The following is a 27,199-nucleotide window of genomic DNA, read 5'->3' as shown; positions in this document are numbered from 1 at the left end:
ATTATTTCCTGCATTATTCGCCTGTTCCACCAACTGTGCTTCCTGTCTTTCCGCAACTTTCACTTGTGCCCACATTGCTTTTTCTTTCAGCTTTCTCTGTTTTGCTTCAATTTCATCACTGAAGTATTTTGCATGTCTCAGAATCTCATCTATTTTCTTACTCTGTCAATCCACAGTATGCTCACGAATTCTTTCACTAATCTCAGGTCTCAGGCCATATACAAATCTGTATACAAAATGACTCAAATCCTTGTCACCCAGGTGTTCATCTCCACTGAATTGTTTAAACGCCAGTATCAGCCTCTCGTAAAAAGCATGAACTGATTCTTTTGCTTCCTGATGTGTTCGATCTATTTTAACCCAGTCTGTCTCTTTTGGAGGTACTTTATTTTTCAGGTATACGATCACCTGCTCATACTTTCTCATTACTTCTGGATCTGGTGCTCCTGTTCTCTGATCTCTTGGATATTCCTCAGTAGGCCAACTTACAACTATTTTACACTCAGCCCACAAGTCTGCTGGAACAATTATATCAAACAGACTATTCAGGTCAATCCACAGCACTTTTGACAATTTCACAAACCTGTCTACCTGCCTATACCACTCGACGGGCTTTTCTCTCAATTGAGGGAAATCATTCGTAAATGATAAAATATCCTGTCTGGTCCATGGAACATGTACATATCCTCCTCCAGGTATTTCTCTCATAGGATAAGTATCCACTGGTTTCTCCTTTTCTCTCACAGGAAATGCTGAATAAGTCCTATCTCCTGATTCTTCCCTCTTCTTGTACCACCTATCCTTCCACTTCTCAACATCACCCCATTTTCGCAATAAAGCGATCATCTCTTTAATCTGTCCTGTTCTACCAGTACCATTCAAATTTTCAATATCTTTATCTGTGAAATCCATCCTGTAAGACTTTTGCAGAGCTTTCACCTTATCAAAATCAACTCCATAGTCATTTGCTATTGCTCTTAATCTGTCATGTGTATTTCTCGCTCTCCAGGTGATATTTTTACACATAAACAACAGTTCACCATCATGATGATTTTTTAGAATTTCTGTTGGAACTGTCCCTGCAACAAGCTCTTCTAATTCTACACGTAACCTAGCCACATCAATTGCTTGTGAATCTTTATCCCTCTTTTGAAGAACTTTCATCCATTCATTCAAATCTTCAGCTGTTATTTCAGTAGATTTTCTCACTGGAACCACTTTCTTCTGCGGTTCTAAAATTGGCATCCCTGAACAACTAGCTTCACCAGCATCCAGTCCTGAATTAGACTGTACCTCTAATCCTTCACTACATGTGTCATGTCTGAATTTTCCTGTCCTTTTTCCTGAATCTCCTGAAGGACCAGCCAAACTTGTCAATCTATTCCCAACATATGGAATCACCAAACCATTCTCACCCGTCCTCTGCTTATCAAAAACAGGCATAACCGGACCTATAGTTATGGGCACCGTAACAGCGTCTAGATTCTTTGTCAGCTCTTTGATCTTTTCAGTCAATTCCGATGTAGTTCTGGCTAATTCTCTCATATTTTCGCCACTGCTTCTATTCTCTCTTTCCCTGAAAGGATTACCACTTCTTAACTCAGGTGTCACATTTTCTGTCTCAATGATACGCACTGTATCTCTTCTCGGAGAAACAACTGGTGTACTCTCTTCTGGTTCTGGTCTATATGGAGGTGGTCTTTTGTAAATCATGTCATTCAAGACCTCATCCTCATATTCATTAACTCCATATCTCCTCACTTCTGCCTCAGGAACCCTTTCTGTTCCCTCATCAACTGTTCTCATAGGATATAATCCCTCTGACATACTAGCATCTCGCCATCTCGTCATTCGATCATGATGAGTTTCACGACCATGTCTCCTCCCAAACATACACCTATAGTGTCCTCCAGACCTCTGCTTTTCTCGCTCATGTACTTCCTCTTCCCATTCCACTAAAGCCTCAAACTGTGTTGGCCTTGGTCTTGGGTCAAGACATAACATCTTTTCCCGTAAATTTTTTAACACGGCCAGATTAAATGAACCATGTTCTGGAAATGCTAATACTCCATCTTCCTTGGTATACCTAACCCAATTCTCCAACCATATACAGGTATGATACCCATATCTCGCAGCCATGAAGGATGCAGGCGTTTTCGATGGAGGTAACAATTCACCCTCTCTCGTTTTAACATCTTTATCCTTGTCGAACCAATTTTTAATCTTTCTGAACAAAGATTTTTTCTTTTTCTCTTCTTGGTAATACATTTTAACGTTTACCAAAACTTTATAATCCCTTCCGTAATACTACTGCACAATATGAATTTTCAACCAATAACAGCGCGACTCACACTAACGCACCAATCCTGAAGCGTCTACGTCACTAGAATAGCTCTTCCAATCCTTGCGCGGCTCACACCAACGCACCAATCTCAGCGCGAGCACTGTTCTGATCTAATATCCAATCAGAGCGCGGTCTGTTTGACGTCAGCAGTCGCTGCAGTCGCTTCTGTCTCCTGTCTCTTGTCACTCGTCTACCCCTCCTTTACAAAATTTCTCAGTAGACTCCGTGTCAAATTTCTACAAAATCTATTAGTTACAACATATAAACATCTCCATTGTCTGCTTCGCTAACCACAGAATAGTAAAGAAAATCTATTTCACAAGAATCCCGTTGACACAGTAGCACATCCCTCTACTCTGCCCTTCTAACATACATTCATTAATTGTTTCCTCTAGGACTTGTCCAAAGAGTCTTACAATCAACTAAATATATGAGCATTCACGCACATTCATACAAGAAAATATATAGTACATACACACAGAATCCTGCTTTTCCCGAGAACAGCGAACAATCTGCTCCACTACAGAATTATATCACACATTAACCAAGCAGCTTACCTCTGCCCAGTTTCTCAAACAAGCTCAGAGAATACCTATTACTTCTCCCGCGATAAGCTTTAACGGTGAACCTTACGGATCCCTGGGACTTAAGACCAGAGTTTCACAGATAACCTTCACTACCATACGCACTCCTTATATACCAGAAATATTTCTAATAGTAACATACGACAATGTCACTGATTCCGAACCCAGACAATGTGACGCGCAACTTCAATTGTCACACGTTTTCTTTTCCTGCATACATACAGGACCAACAATCCCGTCTTTCCCGAGAGCAGCATATACTTCCCTCTGCCCTACTACGGAACTGCTACTAGCTCCCAAGTTCCAGAAGCACTACATATAACTCAACATGACGACTCCAACATATAGTATTAGTACATATACCAACATCAATCAATAATCAATAATCAATAAGCTAATGTACAAGCAATCTAATCAGATCAAGACAATCATCAATAACCATCCTCACTCTGCTACCAGGAAATTGATGCAGATTGGGGTGTACAAAATCTCCCTACTTCCACGGATAGAGTAATTTCACAGTTACACGCACATTCACTCACCATACACTAGGGCCCATTTCACTAACATACACTCAAATACTCCACCAGCACTGAACCTGTGGAAAGAAAACTCCTAAACACCCCACATCTACACTGAGGTCGATAAGACCTAGTTATTGTAATTGTCCTGAGTCATAATCTAAACAATCTATACAACAATAATCAAATAGAGTACTCAATAATTGACAAGAAATAATCACCAACACCGTATTTAAAATTATGATTCTTTATCTAAAATTAGTCAAAAGAAATTAATCAGAATAAATCATTTTCTCATAATTACCTATTCTAGCTAAATGTCAGAATGGGTCATCAGGACAAGTCTCTCAGTAGAAATCTCCCAAGTCACCGTCCTCACAGCATCGATCCTCACCAACGCAGGTTTGGGAAGAAGTGGCAAAGTGGCCTCAAACCCTCTCTAGGCTAACAATATTTATAAAGAAACTTGCAATATTATAGAAACATAAAATGTTCTACACGTCCGCCGAACCGCTGAGCAGAGCGAGCAGGAAAGGATGTAGCATCGCTACATTTGGAAAATCTCCGCTCAGAAAAAAATCACAAAAATAAAAAGACAGAACAGGAACTAAAAAATGTATCTTTCGACATCCACATTTCCTCGGAACTGACATGATGACTTCAGAGTCCATTCAGTTCATTCATTATGGCTCCTTTGTCCTCCAAGGTTATTCAAATGTTTCTTGGAGACTCGCCCAGCACTGCTGCTGTCCTCACGGAAAATTTTAACCAAGCGAAGACTGTGGTCAGATGACTTCGACCATATTCAGCAAAGCCCTCTCATCACAAATCTCTCACTCGAGGCCAGGCTGCAAACGGCGGCCATTTTATTCTAGGCCAAAATAGACCATCTTAATTAAAAGAGACAAAAACAACGTTACCACAGCATAGTGATTAAACAGTGTTAACCCCACTAATACCCTTATGTGTATGTAATTATCTAGCCTTTGCAACACAGAAAAGCATTAATTCAAAAGCGTTTCGTGCTTTAAAATAAACAGCACTCAGCAACGTTTATTTAATAAAACATGCACATTTATTAATTAGCAAATGAAAGCATTCCCACGTGTCGGTTTTCTTCTCATTAGTACATGTTGGTAAGTTTAAACATATACACCAAACAAATAATTAGTAATTAATAATTAATAATTTTAATTATGACAAATAGACAAACCAGAGCTTAAAAACCCAATAGATTTTCATCAGAAAACTCTGCTCCAGCATGTGCACCAAGTAGCCTATTATCGTACACATGTCACTCTCTCTCTCTCGTTTTGTGTCGTACGTATGCCAAATAGCCTACTAGATGCGCACGTCTCTCTCTCTCTATCTCTCTCTCTCTCTCTCACTCACTCTCTCTCTCTCTCTCTCTCTCTCTCTCTCTCTCTCTCTCTCTCTTACTCTCTCTCCCTCCCTCGCTGAAGGCTTTCTTGCCCTCTTTCTTTTTTTTGAACAAATTAACGACACATACCTCCTCAGTATGTGTATAATTGGCCTCGAACAAGGCGGTGTTCGAACAAATTGACAGAAACAAAAACGACCGTACTTTACCACATTACTACCTCTCCTTTCTGCAAAATGTTGAATTTAATTGGCTGAGAAGGAAAGGACAGGTAAGACGACTGATGTCTCCCAATCTGGCTCTCATCACGGGGACTATATGTCAGTGGTTTTCGTTTTTAGAGCTTTAACGACACCATCTCCACCGCCCAGAACTGCCCCCGCCCAATTGTTCCGAACTAGAATGTCCAAGCACCCGTCCTCCCAGAATCACCCCAGCTCTGTACTAGCCGTCCCAGAGTATTTCGAGCAAAACAACTGATGACTTTGTTCTCTAAAGGTACATTGCCTAAGCTGATGGGGGTTACCTATTGTCTCCAGCAAGAACAATGTTTAGCTTATGTCCCTCCCCGAAATAGATACCTGTGAACCCATGACAGTAGCACCTCGCACTTTTTTCATAAACTTAGCAGTCCTCGGAGGAAAATGTGTATTAACAGAACTTGTGTTAAGATGAACGAGTCTCTACCGGAGAAGCCGGTTTGAATTTTTGATAGACCAGAAAGTTGACAGATGTCAGGCTTCCTGCAACGATTATAGGGCACAGGAATCGACACCTAGCAGGCCAGACGATGGACAGGAACACCCACAGAAACCTGCACCACAGCAATGATTAATAAATTAGTAACACACACTGACATAAGAGTTAATAGACATCAATCATACAGCAACCGATAAAAGCATTTCCCCAACTACTTGGTGGTTGGGAGAGAGGATGAAGTGTGTAAATGTCTTCCCTGCCAACTCTCTAAGATTTTGTTTCTTGTACTCATTCAAAGATAACCTGCGGCCATCGGAAGAGAGGGGTCGGACGTGACGCACAGCCTGGCTGCGGACCATGGAACATCTATGGCATCGACCAAGGGGGAAGCAACGAAGCAAAAAGGGCGTGAGACGAGGCACCATTATCAGTATGATAAGCGATAGAACGAAGGGCTATCTCGAGGCCCCCTGCTCGCTGACCAACGTGCCTGAAGTCCTATCCCTTCGGGCCCGATTGATGGGCCCAGTGCTGAAAGATTCTGCTCTCCTTGGTCCGCTTTTTGATCCGATCCCACTCCACCCCCTCTTCCCTCGGCATCCCAAAGCACGCCACACCCCTTCTCTCTCTCTCGTTTATATGGATTTTGAATTTGACTTAACTACAGAAGAACAAAAAGCGGGTACCCCGTCTCAAAGTACCTATGATAAAATGTGTTAGGGAACAGGACTGTGATCCGAGAACAACGAATGGTCACACCCTGCTACGTGAAAACTTGGATTTGAGCTGGACCTTAGCTCCACCGCCGGTGCTCAACAGTGCCAACAAAAGAAGAAGAACAATAAGAGCTTACCAGTGATGGCTCGTTATAATAGGACATTGGAAAGAAGAACTTCCTTCCCTGACTGTAACTCATGTTAAGTTGAATTCCTCTCCCAACCGCTTTTATATTGACTATCTTCCAATCGAGTTTTCATGATATTGCATCAGTCACTTCCAACTGTACACTGATAAGTTAAGAAACTCTAACTTTGTATAATGACATTTGTATAACATCAACCGTACACATGACTATGCCGTTTAGCTTGATCCACGCGAAGTCTAGACCATAAGTAAATGGGCGTAATTATCCCTTGTTTTACCGAACCTTTTTCAAGTATCGAGTGTGTGTTCCAATGAAATTCTGTATACGCTACGCTATCAACTGTCACGCCAACTACATGTAACTATGTACAATTGTGTCAGATTGCTCCTGCCTGTCCTAAAGACTCTGTACTTTTAAGGAATGCATGAAAAACATTTACGGTGTTATGGCTAAAAGGTTAACGAAGGTGAATGTCGGCCAGGCAAGCTGGCGAGATATGTTAAAAGGGAGGACTGTGGAAATGTAGTTTACAACTGAACATTATCTGCGCCATCTTGCCTCTCCCCAGCACGACACACAGGAAATCGCAAGGCAGCCATTTTAGGCACCCGGGTCTCTCCCTGCTCATTGCCGATCACCAGCGCGTCCCCCTGGCACTGCAAGCATTCCCCCGCGCGCCGGCCACCCCCGCTCTCTCATACACGGGCCATAAACCCTCTCCTTCTGCGCGACCCTGCCATGGAACCACATCCCACGCCTGACCGACATCCCATACATGGTCATGCATCTCTTTGATAACCCCCTTCCTCTGCGCCCCATTGTCCGAACCGATCCCAGGCCATCACCTAGCCCTGCGGATACAGTTTATTGCCCCTACTGTAAGGGAAACACCCCACATCAAAGGGATTACAGTAGATCAAGGCCCCCCACCCCCTGAGACCCGACCGGTCACACACACCCCCGGGAATTGGCGGAATGTCCAGCTGTGTGATAGCCATCTCCTACTGTGGGTGGGGTGGGGACTTCCACTGTAGATATGTGTGGGAACGAGCTCGAAGTGGGGATTCCGAGGATGTTCTTTCATGTATCAAAACAACCTCAAGAATGTGCCATGTATGATAAACCTGCAATAAAGTCATAAACCTGTGTATAAGAGGCCAGGCCTCAGAGATGCAGTTAGAGCACCTCGTGACGATACCTCGCTGTCTGATCTGATGTGTTCCACTCCGATGGAATAAAACTTTGTTTCCTGCCTTCCAGTCTCCGGCGCCTGCCTCTTTATTGGTTTAGCATCGAATGGTATAAGAGGCGATTACCGCCGGGCAATACTTGAAAGGTTATCGACTACGACTGCCGCTACCATTTAACACTAGTGCTTTGCAAGAGAAGATTGTTCGTCTCGCACATTATGGCCACCAGGGTATTTCAAAAACTAAAGAGCGAGTTCGGGTGCACTTCTGGTGGCCGGGGGTTGATATTGTTGTAGAACGACTAGTTAGGGATTGTTCAGAATGTAGGTTGTCGGACAAAGTTTGCAAGACTAGGACCCAACCTATGATTATTCGCGATCCTCCCTCTAGGTGTTGGCAAGATGTTGCTTTGGATCTCCTGGGACCAATTCATTCCAGCTCTGGTCAATTCTTTGTTTTAGTCCTTGTTGATATGTATTCAAGATGGCCAGAGGTCAAAGTCACTCAGAGCTCTGAAACCAGAGATGTTATAAGGTTCTTAGAGGAGGTATTTTGCAGAGAAGGTCTCCCTGAAACTTTGTTAAGTGACAATGGAGTGCAACTTGTCTCAAAGGAGATGGAAGACTTTCTGGGCAAGAGGGGTATTGTTCATAGGAAATGCTCTCTCTATCATCCTGAATGTAACGGGATGGTTGAAAGATTCAACCGTGTGTTGAAGGAAGCTATACAGTCTGCTAAAGAACTAGGGCATGACTGGAGAAATGCTATTCAAGAAAAAGTTTTAGCATATCGTTTGACTCCTCATTCCACAACTGAAAAGGTTCCTTTTGAGTTGTTTAGGGGGTGTACTCCTAACACTCAATTATTTCAATCTTGGATGAGAGGTTATGGTTCTGATTTATGTATTTCTGAAGATCCTCAGTGGAGGATTCGTCAAGACTCCAAGTCTAGGAAGATGAAAGAAAATGTTGATGTTAGACATGCTGTTGCTCGTACCTTAGTTAATGTTGGGGACTGTGTACGGGTTAAGTCTCCACAAAAGAGTGGAGGTAATAAGTTCTCCATTCCGCACAAGGTTGTTAAAATATTTAAGAATGCTGTGAGACTTGATGATGGGCGTATTTGGAACCTTAATAGGAATTGCTCCTATACTTTATGTTGCTCCTAGTGAGTCTCCTACTGACCAGTCTCACCAGTTCAGCATGCATCTCCTCTGCGTAGGAGTTCTCGCACTTGTTCTATTCCTTTCAAGTTCCAGGATTATATCTGTGACTAGTTTGATTTTTTTTTTTTGCTTTGTGTTATGCGGGGGGAGGTGTGTGGTAATGTGGTATTTAATGTTCACGATGTTGCTCTTAATTTATTTATTTGTTCCTGTCATTGGTGTGGGAACTAGAATGTAGAATGTAGAGTGGTATAGCTGGGGTGTTCTGTAGGTGACAGTTGTGGATGAACCTGCTGTGGTTGGGACGCTATGATGGAAGTACTTGAATAAAGAAGACTTCATCTACACTACAACTACGTGTCATCCTACTTATTACACTTCTCCATCCTGTACTTTGTGCTTAAGCCATTCACCTTAAAAAGGCCTAGATAGCCTGAAAAAAAACCAAATAGAGCATTCAATGGGGTCTTAGCGGTGAAGTTCACATCTTATGCCCGTGAAAATTCCATAGTCGGCAGATAGTAACCGCAGCATAAATTCCGAAACCTTCCTAGGATTCTGAAGTAACATATATACCAGGTGAAACTGTTGCCGAATCACTGTCCTCCCAAAAGCGCAATTATTTCTGCAGAGCCTTGAGGAAGTCATGGATGTGACGAAACACGTGTTGGCTGTTCTCGTGTTTGGTTACAAGGACTGATTCACATTACTACTACTCAAGGAATTTGATTCCATTACTATGTGCCCTAATCTGTAGTGTACTCCGTCCTGTAAATTGTTGTCATTTAAATGATCTTAGCTAAATTGAAACACTTTTGTATGGAATAAATTGAGGAATATTTGTATGTTCTCTTGTTCTTTCCTGTGGCAAAGTAGACTTCAGTAATATTAGTTCTCTGACTTATCAAGGTCACATAATAGTAATTTAAATATAAGGAGTGCCGGGGTATATCTTGTTGTACATTGCTTCACAGGTACCTCTGAGGGTTCTTGTGTTTTCTGCACCCAAGGTAGTGGGGCGTAATTTACCCTGAGTTGCACCGTTACACATTTCTTTGCTTTTCGATTTGTCCAGATAACTGTGTATACTTGACAATCCACTTAACATGTTCAATCCCTGAGGCGCGATCCTTATATCCACTACTACCGTCTCTTGTTTTGCCTATTTTGCAAACACCTCCAGTTTCCGTGAGTTTGATGTTTAGTCTGAATCCCAACAGAAGTGGGTTGCGACTGGAGCCAAGGTAGAACACAAGCCACAAGACTGCCAGGACCCACAGCATCATGTCTCCAATGTAGCATTCTTTTCACTGATGACGGTACTGACCTTATTAGCGATCACCAGCGCCCTCAAAGCAAGATTGCAAATTTGCAGGTTGAGCAAGGGCCAGAGACAGCATCACCTTTACTTAGTGGCCCATACAGAATACACATCATTGGGGTGGCATGCTCTTGCTGACAGTGGCACCAGGGACATGCTCCAATATCATGAACTTGACTGAACAGGTAGGTACAATGACACTGAACCCAGATGAGGGGGAAGAATTGTGACCTAGTCGAACTGTCAAGTCACTGCGGCTGAACTGAGCTGCAAGAGTTCAGCTAGGGGCTACAGAGATTTCCCTTCATAGGAGAATTGGCCATTGCACTTCATCACCATAGACTGTTCAAGAGGGTACCAGTGATACTGCTTCCATTATTACTCATAAGAAAATGCCTTCTGCTGTTTATGCTCAGTGCTTTTAGTTGTGTGAGTATTAATAAAATACTGTTCTTTTAATAAACCAAAATATACTCTGGACAGTGATATTTTGGGGACTGATGCTTAGTGAGTACTGAGTTTCGGACCCCACACCAACTCCATGTGTAACCTTTGACTTCTTGACTACACCACTCTGACAGCAAGTGCTAAAGAGGTGTTTTAACTGTCTTTGTTGAACAGTTTTGAGTCCAATAAATCGAATTATAGATTGGTAACAGTGAATAACAGGGAAGTATTTCACCAAGGGATTCTGAGTGACCTCAAATAGACACCCAAAGCGAAGCTCGAGTTGTCTATGTAGTCACTGAGTACACTTCTATTATTTACTTTTTACACACAGGAGTTGACAAGACAACATTTTTATCACAGGGGTATCGTAACAAACAGAAAAAGTAGACATGATGACATCCCTATCCACATTGATACTGACCTTGCTGCACATTACGTCAGTACACCCGCTGGAAATCCAGGGAGCAGGTAGAGTGAGAAGAGTGGGAATAGGACACATGAAAGACAGATACTGGCTTATTGTCTGAAACATTAACAGGCAAGACAGATAATCACAGCGGCCAAGAAATATGACCACTACACATTCGAAAACAGTCAAATGTACATCTCAGCAAACTTCTCCTTTAAAACAACCTAAAGAGGAAATGCCTGCTGACGCTTCAACCATAACTGAGGAACAAAGAAATCGAATATGGAACCAGCAATTATGCTGATCATGTTTGATGAAAGACAATGGAATATGAGGAACTGAAACAGCTAGAAAAGTTACTGGCCGAATTTGAATGCACAAACATGGAAACATTGAAAAAACGCACATCGAGCAAGAACCACCTGAGACAAACCTGGAGACAATCTGAAAAGACTACATGGACAAAAGTCACCCCTAGGAGAAAATGCCACAGAAATAGCCTGCAGGAGGCAACTTAATCTGTGAATACCTATGACAATTTATATAAGGAGCTACTAGTCATTCCTCAGATTACTCAGTTCATGATGAACAAACTGCGGTGTCTCAGGAAGATCCTGGACCTGGGGCACTCCTCAGGTTTAGGAACTGAAAGCATATCGTAAGTAATAACAGAACAAAGCAAAATAAGCACACATCCCCTGAACATTTACTTTTATATGGTTAAATTCAATTAGCTTTTTTAACTTTATATTAGGAACATTGTAAGTTGGTGCAGCCAATGCACCACTGACGTTAACGCTACATGCCACACGTGGGCTGCAATGTGCATTAATACCACTCACAAAAGTGTATGGCTTCAGAGGACACCCATTCTGTTCTGGCTGGCAGGATTGCACAACTGCAGTAAAATATGGCAAGGAAAAGTGTTTTTCAATGTAGAAATAAAACTGTTATGTATTAGCTAAGCCATACCTGACGGGTTACTTGTAAGCCCACAGAACTGAGTGCTTAGGGTCCGATTCACAGATTGCATTTTTTAGTACTTCAGTAGTACCACTCATGTAGTAAACAATTCAGTTCACAGACCTAAGGTTGGAGACCTCCACGACCTCCTGTCTTTTCTGTGTGGACATCTTCATATTCACGGAGAACTCGGCACACATAGGTATACGATTTCCTAGTAAAAGAGGAAGGGCTTAAGGACAGTTGGGAAGATGAGGAATGGGCACATGCTATTGCTAATACACAGACACCTATGAAAAAGTAGGACTACTCAGCCTAGCCTCCCAGTAAGTAAAGCCCCACACACGTCCAACCACTGCTACTGCAACTTGCTCTAATAGAAATATTGTCACCCCATCTCCCTAAGGCAAAGTGTAGGGAAAATTTAATTTAGAGCTAACTTATCATGAGAAAAGGGGTATTTACTGCTTCAGAGATTACATTTTACAATTACTTTAGGCTTGAAAACAACTCTTCTAATTTTATTTGATGTTTTATTTTGTTTTACTGCAGAAATGTAACCCCTTGCTGCCTGGTTTAAGTGAAGAGACGTTTTCGAAAAACTTATACACATGAAAAAAGGCATCGCATAAACCAAACAAGCAGATGCGCTGATCATAATCGGCTGTTTATTATGATTGTTAAGTGAGGAGAATCATGACCTATTTGAGTCTTCGCCTGTGATGAGTTATGGCCCATCCCACACTCAGCATTAGTATTAAATAGCATATTACACTCTCTGCATCTGAATATATACTTTATCAAACACACACACAATTTCTAAAACAGCCATAAGTTATTTGCCAATGCTAGACCTAAAAATGTCAGTTTACCTTAAAAGAACACACCATGAGAAACTGTAAGACCACATAGTATTCATCAAGGTGGGCAAATTGCACACTATCTTGCTCAGTCCCAAAGACAGACAAGCTCGGTGCTGTATACTCAATGTAAAAAAAACAACACAACACTATATAGTCGAATTGTAAAGGCAACATTAACCTCTGGTGCATAAATCAGTATGCAATGGACCTGGTAACTTGATACATAGTTATTGCATTCAGAAAACAGGCCTAATAAATAATGCTCATTTTACTGCTTCCATGGGGGAATTAATGTAAAACAGGAGCTGGAAGTGAACATTTATGGTAGCTGCAAACATACATCACATTTACTAGCAGTTAATATAGAGAAGCAGGCTTGTTTTGCATCAGTTCGGCCCCTTGCTGAATAGAATTCCTTCCCAATCAGGTTACGAATGTAATTACATTCTAATGGCCTCGGGGCCTCTGTCCCTTTCTGTACCCCTGAAGGCAAGTTTTCAGAAGGAAGACCGTTGCGATTATATTTCTGAACTCAGAAAGGTCCTCCCCTTGCATATGTCTGAGTGTAAACCAACGTGTCGGATTGCATTCATCAGCTATAAAGGATTTTACTTGGGTTTGTGAAGCTATTTGAGGAGCCCACAGAGGTCTCTTGTGCCTCAGCTCTTTAGGAACACAGCGTGTAAGAAAATGTCCTCCGCTACACAACACAAATGAAAGCCATTTATTCCCTGTCTCATTGCCTGGGCTTTTCATTTCAATTGCCCATACTTGTAATGTATTATGAAAGGATACTTTCTAGAAAACACAGTGGCTAAAAAGCACTGCGCCGATTCCCAAAGACATTTGCACGCACAGTGGCTTAGCTAGGTGGCCTCCCTGGGCCCTAGTGCACAAAGGGAAAACAAGCCTGCTAGCTGCTCTCTTGAAGGTGAAACACAACAATAATAAGGTTCATTATTGTGTGAGAGAAAATCCGGTGACGTAGCAAGGAGGTGGCGGTCCACCCACGGTGGCACAAATTTTGTGGGCCGGAGCCTCCCCCGCACGCTCTTAATTGCGGCCATCACAGTGGGGCAAAGGCAGGAACCGCCAGCATCCCCCTTATGTGCGGGCCGCCACGGGTGGCAACATTTTTAGCTACACCACTGAGTAAATCCCACTCCATGGAGTGAGGAGTGGCTGTTCCAGGGCTTACATGACTGTAAAGTTTGTAAGAAAGATATTAGTAAACTTTTCCCCCATCCATTCACATCCTGGAAATAGCTGGAGAAAATGTATTTTCCAAAGTGCGAAGGGAACGCCCGCACTATTGAATTAAAAAAAGGTGACTGGGGGAATGCTTGCAATTTGTCTAAACACAGTCCCTCGGGGTATAATTCCAACCCAATGTTCTTTTGCCTATAATTCCACCTCAGTGTCGACCAAGCCATGAACAAATCCGTCTTGACCCTGCTCCAATAAATACAGTCCAGCCTGAACTGCTATGCCAGATCATCTTGTACCAGACCACACGCAACCCAATAACGTTTAATGTCCTATTTGGGGACCTTCAGTCGGGTGTAGCTTGGTTCTAGTATCACGATGAGCACCAGACTCACATCAGGGCACACACTTACCACTTAGGACGGTACATCAAACACACAAAAGATGACAGGATTATTGCTTGCAATTTGCCTTGCCACTGGCAATCGCTCGGGATAGCATTCTAACCCATCACTCACCTTTTGTGTGTTTGAACACCCTAAAAATTGGTCACCTCCAATATTGGTAGGGTATTGGTGAAGGGTTTTGCAAAGGAAAAAATCTCTTCATGTGGAGATAAAAATAACATTTCAATACTGTAATGTTTCCGCTAGTAAAATTGCACTTGTGGGAATGTGCCTGCCTGTTTTGTGCAAAGTGCTACAATTTAGCAGACAGGGGTAAGGGCTACAGTTTCCTGCACAACATTCACCCCTCCCCATGGCATTCCTTGGTGGGGTAGTTTCTCCTTTAGGCTGGCATGGACTCCTGAGGTCACTTCTGGGGTGTGTTCGGTGGCAGGAGGGCAGTGATATACCCGCACCCACCTGGCTTCCCTCTGTTTTGGTGGCATTCCTTTGACCCTCAGAATCCTCTTGGCATGCTTCCAGCTTCCTATGCAGTTTACCTTCTGGCTTTTGAAGAAGGGATGGCTTGTGACCTTCCTTTGGAAGTCCAAGTGAGGCGCATCCATGGCGAGGAGGCATTTGTTTGAGTATCCAGGTGAGAAATAATGCTAGTGTTTTCGGTTCTCATCCTGGTGGAACATCTAGTGGGGTCAATCAGTCAGGGACGCATGTTGTCCTCCTTCCTGGTGTGGCTTCTGCTGTAGCATTCCGGCGCTCTAGCCCAAGTTTCCCCGGTGCGTCTCCTCCTCATTGCCGGGCCACCACTGTCCTGTGTGGGTGCATTGATGTCTACCCTGCACTCATTTCATTCTCTCTGATGGTAGCAGCCTAATTCCCTTCTGCCCCCATCACTTTGGGAATGCTGGTGGTTCCCTTTCCATCAGATATTCGCCCAAGCTGGGGCAATCACTGTGTTAATTTACTTGAACCAACTTCATTGTGGGCTCAGGTTAGGGTGGATTGGATACATGTGAGGGGTGCAAGTGGCCATATTGGGGAGGTAGATTAGAAGGTTGCTGTTAGGAGGAGGGTCCGTTATTTAGCACAGCTCTGTGAGAGGGATGGCTGTCTTGGGCACTGAAGGTCTGGTGAAGGGGGCAGCCATCTTGAAGTAGGCATTGTATTAGGCGAGCGGTCACTTCTGGGTCCCTTATTGTGCAGCATGGCTGTGCTTGCCATTTTAAGACAATTAACCATGCATGACCTTTCTACACTTCCAACGCCGGATTCTTGCTCTGCGTTGGAAAGCAGTTACCTTCCTTGAATTAATATGTTCCCTATACGTTTTGAGACACAGTTACCTTGTTTGGATATTCAGTGTCACTTAGTGTTTTCTTATTTCAAGAGCAATGTAGCAGCTAAAGTTTATGTCCATTGGAGGCCATCTGGGACAAAGGTTTAGTTTGAGTTCTAAACAGCATAACCGCCTCATGTACATTGACAAAGGGTAGAAGCATAATGTCATTTAGCAAAGCAAACATCTTCTGGGAGTAATTGTAATGAAAAATACTCAAATAAGTGCCACCCTCGATATTCACACACTTGAAGATTTGAATACGTTTTTTGGGCTCTGAAACATAATCGCTGGCACTTGAAGTGGCAGCTCCATGAAGCACTCAAGATTGCAATACCCCACCATGAGATGAGGCACAGCAGGCCTTCCATCCGTGCTGCTAGGGGCACAGCTAGCTATCACCTTGAAACCTAAGTGGGTGGCTCAGAGTGCATGATTCAACTCTGCGGAGCCGGAAGAGATTGCAAAGTGTGTTTCAGGCCTGAGCATTCAGGTTTCACTCAATGGTATTGGCAGCACCAGACATATCTGATGTGTGAAAGCATGTTTCAGTATGCCATTACAATCTGTGCGTGTGGACAGTCTGACATTGTATTTGAACTTTTGAAGCTGCCCTTACTGAGAAGTGAATGCTGGTTTGTTTCACAATTCTATGTCAGAACCGGAGGCTTCGGATTATACTTGCTCTTTCTTCACTGTTTATTAAAAAAAATTCACAGCAGCCAATTCAAATTTCATATTTCAAAAAACTATATTTCCAAATAAATCATATATGACATCATCCTCATGCTCCCAATCAGGACATGCCTATGCCTATATAATGTTAGGACACCATATCTAATCTTCTCTCTTTGCTCCTCCACATCCGAGATAAGTGCTATTATACTCTTTATTTAATTTATGATGTTATATGGTTATATTTCGTGATTTTGCTTCATTTTAGCGCTGTGGGTGCATGACCGCATGTATCGCACTCAACGTGGGTGCTAAGGAGGCAGGAAGCAGAGCGTCTGATCATCGGGCAGTTGTCCTATTTTTAGCTTCCTGCAAGAGGCGCTTGTATACTGGGCATCGTGAGTCACGCTGCCTCGCAAGTTGAGAGCCTTGACTTTGAGACAGCACCGGAGTGCACAGCAAATGCTTCCCTGTGCCCACAAGGGCAGGTGTAACTCTATACACAGGCTTTACCTGAGGGGCCAGTGTCACGTTATATTTTGCCTACTGGAGGTCCTACTTTTTGTTGGGGTTGCCCCCCCCTCTGCCGCTGGTAATTGCCCTTCGACCTTTTCACTTCGCCAAATAATATCTGTCTAACAATGGTAGGTAGCAGTTTTTTAAAGAGGATTATCACCCTGACATGCAGGATGGCCAATCCCTCTTTAAGGAGAACTTGGTAGTGGCCCTTGGTGCCTCTGTCACACATTCAGTGAATTGGGCCCTAGCGGCTGCCCTTCAGCCCTTCCCTAGTCATCTTCAGCACTATGCCTTCAATTCTGCCCCTCCTACTAGCCAGGCCCATGCAGATAATGACGCACCATCAACCGACTGGCCCCACATCGCGATTATGACTCAAATTTCCCACACATTTACCTCAGACAATGTTTACTCTGTATGTGACAGGTCACCAGAGGGAGTCATTCCTTCCCCTTCCAACATAGACAACCCAGACTCTGATCCCCCCTCTTACCCACATTCAGACACTGACAAGTTGACTCCTCTGCTCCAGAAACATCTGAGGGCCCAACGCAACTCTTCCTGCCCCTCTACCTCCTCTTGCCCCCAACTACCTGTGCCGAACTTCCTTGATTTTGATCCCTTTTTGATTATCCGCCCTCGCTCCTCAGACTGGGTTCCTCTGTCTCCTGTCACAGGTTACACTCATGAATGCATCAGGATGGGATTTGATAAGGAAGTGTACAGTAGATTGTGCTCTGAATGCCCGGCCCTGACATCACAGACAAAGTGACTGACACACTAGAGATAGACACAGATTTGGCAACCTTTCTGAAACGCTCTTCCAAGGGTCCCAAAAAAGGGATCGACAGGTTGTAGAAAGCCTGTCAAGATAAAGTCCTTGACCTGACTGGAACCTTGTGCAAAATTTTAGAGATGATAGTCTCCGCTAAAGATACAGTTTCTCCCATCGACCCTGACAACTCAGCTGGATGGGCCAAGCGAGCCCTATGCATGCTAGGGAACTTCAATTGGGCCTTATTGACGGAGCGCCATCGGTCCATACTGATTCGCATAGACCCTAAGTTAGAGGAACTAGCCAATGCAGAGCCAGGTCCAAAGGCGAAGGAACTCCTCTTTGAAGAAAGATTTGTGAAGGATATTGGTAAATTCATACAGAACATCGCAGCACTTGATAAAGTGCAGTCATCCCTGCATAGGTTTTCTGTAACCAATGCCTTTTTGGGTGGGCCATTGGATACAGCAGGTATTCGAATGGACGTCCATACACTTCCAGCATTTCTAGAACCTACCAGGGTGGAAATTGTAACTATGATGCTGAGGCATCTATATTGCTCGAACCCGAAGACCACAATATCACTACCAAAGAAGCCCCTCCTGAGGTCAAGCAAATTTTAACGCCTCTTCAGGCGCCCCAGGTAAGACTTATTTCCCCTTCCTCTGTTCAACTAGGGGGCAGGATACAACCCTTTCTCCACAATTGGGAATCCATCACACAGGACCCATGGGTGCTGGAGACTCTAACCGGTTTCAGACTAGAGTTTTTTGGGACACCTCATCAACCCCACTTCCCACTCCCTCTCCCATTTTCCCTACAAATCAAAATTGTATTCAAAACAATCTGGCCCAACTGCTTCAGAAAGGGGCAATCGATGTTTGCCATCCGGATTCGGCAAGGTTTTGCAGCAATATTTTTGTGATACCCAAAAAAGGGAAACGTGCACGTCTGGTAATCAACTTGAAAGAGTTAAATTCCTGGACTCTGTATCATCATTCAAGATGGAGGGGATTAATCCCCTCAGAGACCTCCTTCAGGATGGAGATTGGATGGTACGTCTCAAACTGAAGAACGCATATCTTTTGATTCCCATTTTCCCTCCAGTTCAGGTGGGAGGGTTGATGATTCCATTTCAAGGTTCTTCCTCTCGGTCTGTCCTCGGCACCGTGGTGCTTCACCAAGGTGATGAGTCCGTTAGTGGAAAAATTGCGTGCCAAGGGTGTTCGTCTTATCATTTACCTCAACGACATTCTCTTGATGACACAGGACAAACTTCTCCTCCTAACCCATCTTTCATGGACCATTCAACTCCTCCAGGATTTGGGCTTTCTGATCAATTAAATGTAGTGCAGTCTCTGCCCCTCCCAGTGCATGGCGTTTCTCAGCTTCCAAATAAATTCAGTGGAGGCTCTCCTTTCCCTTCGCACCCAAAGCTGAAGGTAGATAAATGTAAATTCGATCAGCTTTTTCTAAAGGAAGCATTTCTCGAGCCAGAAATGTGGGGCTATTAGCCTCTTCCATACAGGCAATATTACCAGCCCCTTTACACTATCAGGCTTTACAGCATCTAAAAGATCAGGCACCTTCAACGGGGTCTTTCCTATTCCAAGATGATCAACTTCACACCAGACACCAGAACGGAGAAACAATGGTGGCTTGATGACATGGCACCTTGGAACGGCGGAGCAATTTTTGACTCACATCCGGATGTGGTGATCAAATCGGACACCAGCCAGTGGGGTTAGGGGGAAGCATGTCACATTGAGGGTCTTGTCACAACCAAGCAGTACATGTCTTCAACTGGGCAGAAACCTCACCCAAGGACACCAAGTTGGAGCACTTCAGTGTGCAGCATCTAGCTGGAATCATAATTTAAGATGACCTACAGTTATTTATCGGCCTACTCGGAGATTGTGCTCCACAGGGATGTATACTTTGCAGATGATCTGGGGCCTTGAACAATAATACAAACTTTGGGAAGAGTAATGAAAGACAGTATTCTATCTGCGACATGCAAGGAGGATGGTTAGTTGTTTCCAATTTTCAATTATGTCTATAACAGTCAATTGCTGGCAGTGTACATGTTATAATGTTCGCAGCTGGATAATATTTTGCTTGGCATATCTCTGTGTCACTCTTGTCAATCTTGGGCTATCTTTCCTTTTCTTTATCTTGTTTTCAGGCCAAGGTCCCCAAAGGGCAGCTGTCACATCAGTGGAATAAGCTCAATGCAGGTCGCCTGGGCCGAGTGTAAGTTATGCGAGGTATTGTGGATCCACTCTTGGCAGCTAGGGGATGGTGTTCTGGCTGAGAAGGAACTGATGGCTTGGGGCAGTCAGAACAGGAAAGTGAACCCATGTGGAGGGTCCAGCTAGTTTGTATCCAGTAAGAGGGCTGCGGGCTACTCAGCAACAATCCTTAGAAACCTGTAGATAACCCACCATTTGTCATTCGTATCTTCCAGTTAGCTGCTGAACCATGGCCAATCAAGGTTCACCACCATCGTCACTCTGATGACATAGGTCTAGGACCAATAACCTGGAACATCCCAAACAAAGACTTGGGCATCCTTCATGAAAATGGCTCAAGTGAGAGACCTGGACTGGGCAATAGGCATTATGAAGGCACAATAGAATGAGAGGATGGCAGCAGCTGCATCATTAGACACTAATGACGTTGAAAGGGAGTGCCGTCATCCCATTCAACCAGACCAGGTGCCACCCAGAGGTAAAAGGCCCAGAACGGCACAGGACTGAAGGAAGGGATCAATATTAAGGTATCAACAAGGGCCGCAGCTCGTGCCATGCAGTGAATGCCTAAACCCACTCAGTTGGCATTCTCTCCTGCCATAGTTGATCGGTCTACCCAACCAACTGAATGGCCGAGCCAAAACAGACAAAACAGGCTGGGCAATCTTATGGTGGCGGTGATGGGCATCATGGCGGAGGTCGATTCTTTGGTAAAGCAAAGTAAACAAGGTCAGCCGTCAGCAACTCCATGAATTAGGGCCACAGATTCCACATGGGGGTGGGTATGGATCGTGTGGGTGAACAGCACAGCACCCCAACAACGTTTTTTCATCACACACTTTGCCAACCAGCACCGAACATTCTTCCAAGCCAGACTCCAGCACTGCAGGCTGCTTGACTCCCACCTACCGGTGTGGCCTGGAGCCACGCTGCATCAGATGCATTTAGCCAGTTGGTCGCACTCCCCGCGCTTCCGCCCACAATCCCACTCAGCCCCCAGTTGTATGTGCCACTGCATTCTGTGAAGCTTCTTGGGTAAAGCAAGCTGCAGTGCCTAGAGAAAGCTTGAACCTAAAAGTGTTAATTCTCCAGAATATAGAGGTCAAGATCTCGCTATACTCACATTGTAAGAATCTATAAAAAATGATATTTTCATGAATGATACGTCTTCTCAAGTTGACCAGAAAATCCCTGACAGTGTGAATGCATCAGAAACAGAGGAGGGGGACCGGAAATTGAGATTGAGGGGCCGGAAATTGAGATTGAGGGGCCAGAAATGCAGATTGAGGGACTGGGAATTCAGATCGAGCCAACGTGGAATTTATCTTTGAACCCATAAGCAAAAGGTGTTTGTTTCTAATTTAAAGTCTATTCGAAGCTCATTATTAAATGATAGCTTTGAGGTTGGAATCTAGGGAAATGAACATTCTAACGCCATTGCGATATGCTAGGCCCACTAGTCTTCCAGTTGATCAGATTTAAGCCCCTGAACTCTAGGGAGTGGTGATTATCTTGATATGTAACACTTAAATCTGAAACAAAAGTGTCTGGGACACAACAAACATCGGGTGCCACTGTTGCCAAATGTAAGAACGGAAAATGAAGGAAAAGGTCCGCACTGTGCAAGAAAGTCGTTTAGTGGAGGCCATGGTGCACCGGTACTGGGGCACAATGAATTAGTTGGAGCTAGCTACTCCCACCTTAAATAGAAATCCCAGAAATGAGCACTTATGACTGTATAAATCAACAGATTGGCATTTATATTGACTCACCTGCACGTTCGATCTGGATGGATCCCCCAGTTGTTAATAGGGATTTTGCTCCATTAATTAAAGTGGTTTTCTATCAATTTGTACATTTGTTCCAATCCTGAAGATCTTGACAACAAAAATATTAAAACTGTTTGTTTTGAAAAAACTAAGAAAAGTATTGAAGTTACTGAACCGAACTATTTTTTAATATTAGGGGCGGTCAAAAAAATTATGAAACTCGAATTTATTTGTTTAAACATGAGGGATGAACTTTTGTGTTTGCACTGAATGTAAACAGGATCCTAAGAGGGGGTGCTGCAGACAAAACACTATCGAGTTGCAGAACATATTGAAGAGTTTTTGAATAAACGCGCAAAACAAATATCTCTCAGAAAACTCAATTTACTACAGTTTCTAAATTCACCACAGCAAAAAAATGGGTGCCTCGTCAGCCTTCTTAGTTTCCTGGAAGATTCATGGTTATTGACGCTGGCAGAATGAAAGCTCGTTTACAACCATTGAAAAGCGCTACACAGTACTAATGAGGCACGAGAATGATGGAGTCTCCTGAAGTAGATGTGTTCACCACGTTTGCCACACCAGCATTTAAATCATCGTCAAGACGCCCAGCAAGGGGTAGTGCAGCTCTTGTAGAAATGGAACTTTTATTTTGACTTGGGTGAAAAGTCAGTTTTTGGTAGTTGTGTGGATGACACTCTAGTTTCGATTTAAGGAAATTATGTCATTCATCAACATGTATTTACGAGCACAGTAACAGAATACTATCCTCTGTTTACAGCTTTAACAGCTGGAAATGGATTTAGAAATTGTATGAAGCGGGAAACAGCAGTTACAACGTGGGTGTTACCACGCAGGTAGGTAACAACGCTGTCATTACAACGTCCACGTTGTTACCACGCGTGGCTTTACATCACAAGTCGTTTCTACGACTTGCCCTAGATGGCGTGCAACACCAGGGAATGTGTTGGATTTTAAATCCAACACATTTCCTGCTGTTGCGCTAACTAGAGTAGAAATAGTAATTTATACTATTCTTAAGTCCAGCGCGCCATGTAGCGCAAGTCGTAGAAATGACTTACGATGTAAAGCCACGCGTGGTAACAACGTGGTCTTTGTAATGACCACGTTGTTACCTACCGCGTGGTAACACCACGTGTTGTATCGTCACATATTCGTACGAAGCAGATTACATGGGACAGTTATAGTTTTGGGGGCAGATTGTAACTTAAAGATTGTAGCTCGAAATGGTGCTTGTAACAGAGTAGAAGAGATGCCTTTTCGATCACTGAAGCTTTGTATATGATTGATAACCCCAGTAGAAGTGACTTGCTAAAATGGGTTTGATCATGTTAGTGGGTGTTGTTTCTGACCAGACCACAAGACAATCTTATTATAGGAGGATGCCAGATGGACTGATTGTTTATATTGCTGTATACATCCGTGTGTTTGGTCGCTGCAACTGCTTGCTGAGACTGGCGGTGATCATCTCCCAATAGGTCTTTGGTTTAACACGCTAACAAGTGATGTTCTTAATTAACCTAGTATTGAGGATACTGGATCTCAGTGCTTAGAAAAGTGAGTGATCCTCTTGGAAAATACAGTGGCTCACAGGAATAGAGCAGTTGCTTGGTAAGGAAGTACTCTCAAAATGGCGATCCAATGATGCTGTACTATAGGCACATACAATACGCAAATGGATCTATTAATTAGTGACCTGGTGAAGACAATTTTTTTACCACTTTATTTTTTTCTTTTGTACTACTGTTACAATTCAGTTGCAAAGAAAAAAAATAATTTACGGTTATTTTCACAAGTTCACATGATACATGCACGGCCCACAGACAAGTTTGTGGTATGGTATTTTAAATCGTATTCCCCTAATTAGGAGAGTATATGACTGTTAGCCCTGGCATCTTTTGGCGTACTTCCCCTGTCTTCTTGCTTTCTGTCTTCCTGGTTTTGACTCTTTCTTTGCTAGTTTGGTGTCTCTGCGCAATTTCTCACTGCTGATCAGTGTTAAAGTGCAAATGCTACTGTTGTAATTTGTTATTATAGATTGGTGTTTCCATGATTGGCATATTTGGTTTACTGGTAAGCCTCTAGTAAAGTGCACTGAGTGTGCCAGGGCCTGTAAATCAAATGCTGCTAATGGGCCTGCAGCACTGATTGTGCCACCCACATGAGTAGCCCTGAAAAGGTATCTCAGACCTGCCACTGCAGGGACTGCGCGTAGTTTATAACTGCCATGTCTACCTGGCCAGTGCACCCACTTGCCAGGCGCGAATCTTCCCTTGTCTTGTACATAAGTCACCCCTAAGGTAGGCCCAAGGCAACCCTGTGGGCAGGGTGCTGTGTATGTTAAAGGTAGGACATACACTGGTGTGTGTGACATGTCCTGGTGGTGAACTACACTGTATTTCATTTTTCACCACTGCAAGGCTATCTCTCCAATAGGAAAGAATGAGAGTTTTACTTATAACACCATATACATACATTCACTAAAGAAGCCCACCATGCTACTATAAGGAGATGGGAGATAAAGAAGCAGTGAGCTAGTTGTTATGGTGAAGGCAGCAATAGGGCCTGGGACGATTCCCCCAGGTTAGAGAACCAAAAAGAGTCAATGGACCCATGCTTCTGGGCTGACTCCTGTGGGCAAGTCGATAATTTTGAGCTTGGGGGACTGGGAAGACTTACACGGCAGGGTTTGGATCATAATGGTTGAAGACTAATTTATAGTTAGAGCAATGTATACATTGAGAAGTTAAGTTCAGTGAAATAGCACAGAAACAAGCAGCAGTAAACATTTTTGAGGACATAGAAAGTATAAATCCCAGTACCAGTGTCATTACAAACAAGGATCCACATTATGGTGCGCCACAGAATCAATATCAGAGACTAGAAAAATTATATGAGAGCGAAATAAGAAAATAGCTGGAGGGTAATTCCCTGCAGAGGTATATTGAAGTGATTAGAGCACCTTGAGGACTTTGAATATACACCATATTGGGTTATGGGAATGAAATGGAAGAATAGGACTGACATGTTGCCTCACTGCTAGATTTGATTTTACTCAAACTAGAATTGATCTATTCAAGTACATATCAAAATGTAAACTTCAAAAAGTACACATGATGAATAAAAATTGTAAATACCCCATGGTAGAGAATGTGAGGCAGCCGATGGATATTCTCAGAGGCAAAGATCTGGAAACCCTCCTCACCTTGAAAACAACGAATCGATAATTGTCCTTAGGTGTTTTAGATTCCTTAAAGGAAACACCTATAGAATATGTATTTGAGAATATTGGGATTGCACTACATAGTGGCCAATGGAATTTCAAACCAAAATTGAGATACATACCACAGACACCACATGAAGTTCCGGATATGTTTCAGGAAGTGATCTATAACAAACCTAATGATCTATGATGCAAATCAGGTTCACAAAGTCAACGTAATTTAACAAAGCAACAGTGGAAGCCATCAAAAGATTTCAGCGCTGACACTGATTAAACAATATGATAAAGGCAGAAATGTTGTGATCATGAGAAGAGACTGTTATGAATAAGAAGCCTTGAACCAACTAGGAGACAGTAACTGTTATGAACAAATCACAAGGGATGAATATCTAGGAACCATACAAGGTTTTTACACTATCCTGAGCGAGTGGTGTGATAAAGACATTTTGTACCATGAAGGAGTATATGTTCTTGTATTGTGCACATCCACAAGTACCAAAATGTTACCATATTCCCAAGATTCACAAACATCCCTCTAACCTGCCGAGATGCCTGATAGTGTCCTCCAAGGGTAGCCTATTAAAAAATGCTTCAGTCTATAACGACTATTAAATGTTTCCCTTTGTAAAATACATTAGCTCTTATATAAGGGATACTAAGGAGGTTCTGATAAAGATTGAGGGTGTTAAGAGGGATGAACATTTTCCCAAGATAACACTTGATGTGAATAGGCTATGTAGGCTATATAACAGCATTGCTTATGACAAAGGGGTGAAAGCCATTGAATATTTCATTCAAGAATTCTGAACACAATACAATGATTGTGGACTTGGTGAAATATTGTTTGAACTAGAATAATGTTTCTGTTTGATGGACAGTTCTATAGGCAAAATTGGGAACAACCATGGGCACATGCTTTGGCCCCAGCTACGCAAATGTATTTGTGGGCTGGTGGGAGAAGCAGGTAGCTTGGGCAGATGATAAAGCACAATCGACAGAACATCTAATTTTATTGGTTGATTTATAGACGACCTGTTTATAATATGGAGAGGAGAACAGGAATTTGCTAATAAATATATCACTATGTTAAATGATAACACTCTCAACCTTCATTTCACAAGTAATATTAGCAAACAGGAAGTTACATTTTTAGATTTCACATTGAGAGTCAGCAATAATAACATCACAAGTACTTTGTTCAGAAACCCACTGCAGGGACTAGCATCCTCCATGTAGAAAGCAGCCATCTCAAAAACCTAAGGTAAAGTATACCTTTTGGCGAATTAGCTCATGCCAAATGAAACTGTAACACCATTGAAGATTATGAGAGGATACAGCAGGAGATGACTGCTTGTTTCCCCATGAGAGATTAACCACTTTCTATTCTAGAAAAGGCCAACGAAAGGATCAGGGACTGTCCACAGAAAGATCTGTTGACTGGAAAGTGCTGACATGAGCAAATAGCTAATGCTAGATTTTTAACTTGTGGAGTGGTGTGGCTCACTGGTTAGAGGAGGCAGACCCGGGAGCAGAAGTCGGCCCGGGACCAGGGTTCGATTCCCGACGCGGCAGGGTCTTGGGCCAAGGTCAGCGGACTCGACAATTCTCACCTCGGTGCCTACTCTAACCATGGATCCCACTCAGCAACTCTGGGCAACAGCTTGCATAATCTCCACTTACGGCCCCATCATCGCCGGGGATGCTTGTCTTCACCTTGGAGATGCCCAGTAGGGACCATCTCACAGGGAAAGCCAGGATGGGTTCCCCAGTGGTTTACAGCGCCGGGACGCCCCGTTGCTGGGGCAGCTGTGCGCTTTACAAGTCTGCAACATTTACATTTTACATTTAATGACATTCACAGTGGATAAACCCTATGTGCGTTGTATCCTCTGTAGAAATTAGAGGATTCTGAAATCAGATAATGTTATCAGAGGCTTAGTGGGTGGACATCTGCTGGTAACCTATAGAAGAAATACTTCTTTGAGGGATGTTAGTCCATTGTCATCATAGAACCCTCAAGAATACTCAGCAGAACATTGGAGGAACAAGTTTCGATTCATGCATGCGATGCAAGGCTTGTAGAGTCAGAAATAAAGTATTCCTACATACAAAGTACCAGAAAGGAGTAAACTTGTTCATATTAACAAACTACTTAACTATAATCCAGATTACAAAGTGTATTGCTTGAGCTGCTCATTTGAAAAAAATACATTGGGAGCAAAATACATCCCAAACAGAAACATATCCTTGAACACATGAGAGCC

This window comes from Triturus cristatus, chromosome 2_1 (genome assembly GCF_964204655.1).
Source record: "Triturus cristatus chromosome 2_1, aTriCri1.1, whole genome shotgun sequence".
Taxonomy (NCBI): Eukaryota; Metazoa; Chordata; class Amphibia; order Caudata; family Salamandridae; genus Triturus; species Triturus cristatus.
The sequence above is the reverse complement of the archived record's forward strand: the minus strand, read 5'-3'. Positions refer to the sequence as shown.